Source organism: Euprymna scolopes, chromosome 37 (assembly GCF_053919585.1).
Source record: "Euprymna scolopes isolate OS-2025 chromosome 37, ASM5391958v1, whole genome shotgun sequence".
Classification (NCBI taxonomy): domain Eukaryota; kingdom Metazoa; phylum Mollusca; class Cephalopoda; order Sepiida; family Sepiolidae; genus Euprymna; species Euprymna scolopes.
Window position 1 is genome coordinate 44,712,799 of NC_136518.1, and position 4,023 is coordinate 44,716,821.

At 34.8% G+C, this 4,023-nt stretch overlaps 1 pseudogene; it reads right to left on the reverse strand.

The window, feature by feature from the left end:
- Positions 1 to 3,599: 3,599 nt before the first annotated feature.
- Positions 3,600 to 3,717, reverse strand: LOC145261439 (5S ribosomal RNA; annotated as a pseudogene).
- Positions 3,718 to 4,023: the final 306 nt, after the last annotated feature.

The window sequence follows — 4,023 nt, forward strand, 5'->3', positions numbered from 1 at the left end:
GTTGTGTCCGATGCGGAGATTGGGAGGAAGACCTAAGCCATGCTTTCTTCCGCTGCGCTATCGTTCGACCGTTATGTGAGTTAGTTGAGAGCTTCACGGTTCGCATACTGAACGGGCGTTTTTTTGTGCTGGATGCGGTTTCCCCGTGCTGCAATTGGACGCCGAGTATGAAGAAAGAGGAACGTTATGTTTTTCTGTGTTTGCTAGCTGTTATGAGAGGCGTGATTTGGTCGACACGACAGAAGGAGGTTTGCGGAGATGAGAACTTCACTGCTCCCCAGCTTGTTCTCATGTTCAAGCATCGGTTGAAAATGCGAATTAAGCTGGAGAAGGTGAAACTCACTCCTGTGAATTTCAACGAAAGGTAGGTGAAAGCTTCGCTACTGTGTAGAATGACTGGAGCTGGCCTTGAATTCGTTTCTGATTTGATTTAGGTCAAAAAGGATTTTGGGTATCCTGAACTAACAAGACATCAGTATCGGACTGATTAGTTTAGTATGGGTTAGTTAGGCTTTATTGTTTGATTTTTTTTAGCTTAGCTAGAGTATGTATGTGTTCATCGTCCCAATCCCTCTTTTAGTTTGCCCTTGTCCCCCCCCCCCTTTTTTTTTTCCCCACCTTAGGTTCGATAATCCCCATTCCCGACCCCAATTAGGTGACGGATGGACTGCTTTGTCAGTGATGCAGGTCGTTTTTGTGGTGTTTATTCAATAAAGTCAGTTTTCGTGTGGATCTGCGTCTTTTCGACTGACAAAGCTTTCTATCTGCCACAATTAGTAGTGGGGGGCTCTTTTACTAACTACTATTTTTTCATTGTAAATATTTCATTCTTTTTTGTATATAAAATTTTTAGCCCCAACCTCCCCACATCATGTATATATCATTTTTCGGGTTATAATTAGGATTCCCATAGAGTGATTCTGGTATTCTGGTGAAAGAGTCTAGTTAAGTTAACTTTATGTTAGATAGGTCCACATTAACCCCCCCCCTATTTTTGGCCTTGTGCCACATTTTGTATATATATTATGCAAATAAATATTAAGAAGCTAGTTACCTAGCTTGCTAGTCGGTTGGCGTCTCTTAGACTGATTACCTCGTTACTGTTGTTCGGCAAACGTTACCTGTTAATTGTTACCTTTACAAGGAAAGAAAAGACTGCTTGTAAGAAACGTCACCATTTCGTTGCAAGCTCTTCTGCCTTTTCTTACCCCCCTCTTTTTGTTGGTGAAATAATCCCGACAATATATATATATATAAATATATATAAATGTTTTTTTAAAAGATTTTCAAGTTCGACAATATACACATGAAGAAGGTCGGAAGGTTTATTGACCCAAACGTTGTGTCAATAACACGTAACAGTAGTTTGAATAAGTCAAATAATATTAATAATCAATCCTCATCAATTCCGAAACAGAAATTTGATGGGCGTTGTATAAAAAATAATTATAAGATTTTCGGTTTTTTTTCTATTTAATTTTTATAAATATTTGGAAATTTCAAATCATAATTTTTTTGTATTCATTTGAAAAATTTCACAATTAACAAAAAAAAATTTAATATATAATTGGGAATTTATAATTTTTACAATCTTTGAATAGTTGAATTTTAAATTCAGCTGACAAATGCATTTTTTACATTATAATTTATGTCTGATTGAAAATTAAAAAAAAAATGTTGCTTTATAATCGATTTATTTAATAATTTTTGTTCAAAAAATGTTATGCATCATTATTTTTATTATTCAGACTACTGTATTTATTTTGCACAAGCAGTCGGTCGATGTAACCTCTGACCATCTGCATATGTATCTTGTCGAACTCGGGAATCTTTCTGTCATACTCAAGGATCTGCACAGAATTTCGAACCAAATCTTTTATTAAATCCACAGTCCTAACTAATTCGTAGTTATATTTTTAGTATTACTTGCACTGAGAATTGAACCTTCAATTTCTGAAAAAGTGTAACTAACAACTGAATTTTATTAAATACTTCTGGAGTTTGAGGGTTCAATCCGCAGCACGGGCGACACTAAAAACACAATTGCCAATTATTCAGGACTTCTACCTACTCGTGCCTGATGGAACGAGAGCATCCTAGATCCTTGAGTTAAATTAGGGATTCCGTTTGAACTTGTGCAGATTCCTGGGTTCCACAGAAAGAATCCCAAATTTAACAGAAAGATTCCTGAGTTCGACAAACTACATCTAAAGAAGATCGGAGATTACATTTGCCGAAATTTTGTGCGAATAACACTCTGCAGTTAAATGGGCTGGTAAAGAGAAAAAAATATAAATAAATAAAAGAAATAAAATAAAAGAAATACAATAAACAAAAGTTCAGCTAGAATTCGTCACTGTCAACTTTCTCTTTCAACTGCCAGCACGCGTTCTTCCCACCACCTCTGCCAACAGGCATTTTGTTAGAAAACTGACTCCATTCCATTTGCATATGTATGCAGTGGACGATGAGATCTCGTGCGATTCCACGAGACTACACCTTATAAATCCATGGCCGCCATCTTTAATCTCTCACTGTCTCTCAGATCCCATCTGAAGGTAAGTCGTATAGCCACATAATGCACACACACGTGGGCGCTTTCTTCGCTGCTTATTATATGCAACTCTGCACACTCAAGATGAGAAGAGTAGTTTGAATAATCCAAATAATACGAATTTTCAATCCTCATCTAAATACTTCAGAAACATAATAAAAAATATTAACTATTTGTTCAACATTATAAAACTCTGTTAATGCTTAAACTAAAAGCAAGGCTTTTACAGTAATTATTTTTGCAGAAATAATTAAAAATAACTCTGTTTATATATTGGCATAAGTGCATTTCAAAACCAAACAAAGAGTACGATTTAAATATATTTAAAATTGAAATCCTGTAGAAATTTTAAGAATAATTTGTGTATCAAAATCGTCTTTATAATAAACTGAAATGAGAAAGCATCTGGATTTGGATTATTCCAAAATCGATTCTTAGTGGACAAATCAATAATAAATGTATCGATTTCCATTGTACTGTCTACAATATTTACAAACTTACATCGAAAATAATTTCCAATCCTCTCTCTGTAAAGTATCTAGGTATGTGTACATGTTTATATGTTTCTACATACAGGATCCGTACGTAAACTAATTAACTGACCATTATAAATTTTGAATACAACTGCGAGATGTGAGTTATATTTAGTTTTAGTTGCATACAACTGGAGGTAAAAATGTCGTGGAATCACTTAGTGAAAATTAAGATGTCACCGATTTTTTTAAATTTAAGCAATAAGTATTAAACATCAATTAATTAATATTCCCCAAATTTCTGTATTTTAAAGGGCTTTTAAGAGCGTAACTTTCTATTTAAAACCTCAAATATTTCAGATTTGCATTAAATTTAATTCATAATCATTATATGATGCCTTCATTCAGTCCCGAAAGACAATGGATACCCCCTGTAAGGGTAGCTGTGCATGTAATTGTGAGTCAGGTGTTGCACAATCGCCAACCACACCTCTCCTGTATCGGCACTGCTCGAGTCCAGTGGCAAGAAAAAGTGCTAGGCAACTGGAAACAATGCCGAGACAAGCGACGACCACATACAGCACCTGGAATTCCCAAATGGTCACCCATTTTAGTACTGACCAGGCTCAACGTTGCTTAACTTCGGTGATCTAATGGGAACCGGAATGTCAACATAATTATGCCATATTCATAATCATTAGACACCAATTAAGCAAGATTTGTTGAATTTCAGGTGCTTCTTAAGACTCCTTAAGCTTAAGGCTTAAATTTAAGACCTTCTGAAGAATCCAAATAGTGTAATGGATTTTGATTAAAGATGAAACAAGAATTCTAGCTATAAGGTTTAGTGTCATTATATCTTGATTTTAATCTCTGCAAGAAGACATAAAAATGATGCACACTGTTCTGCTCGGTTAATTAATTTTATTCATCTTGGGACGCATATTTTTCTATTTTTTATAACATTAAAATTCATGGAATTTATTAGCCTTAGGT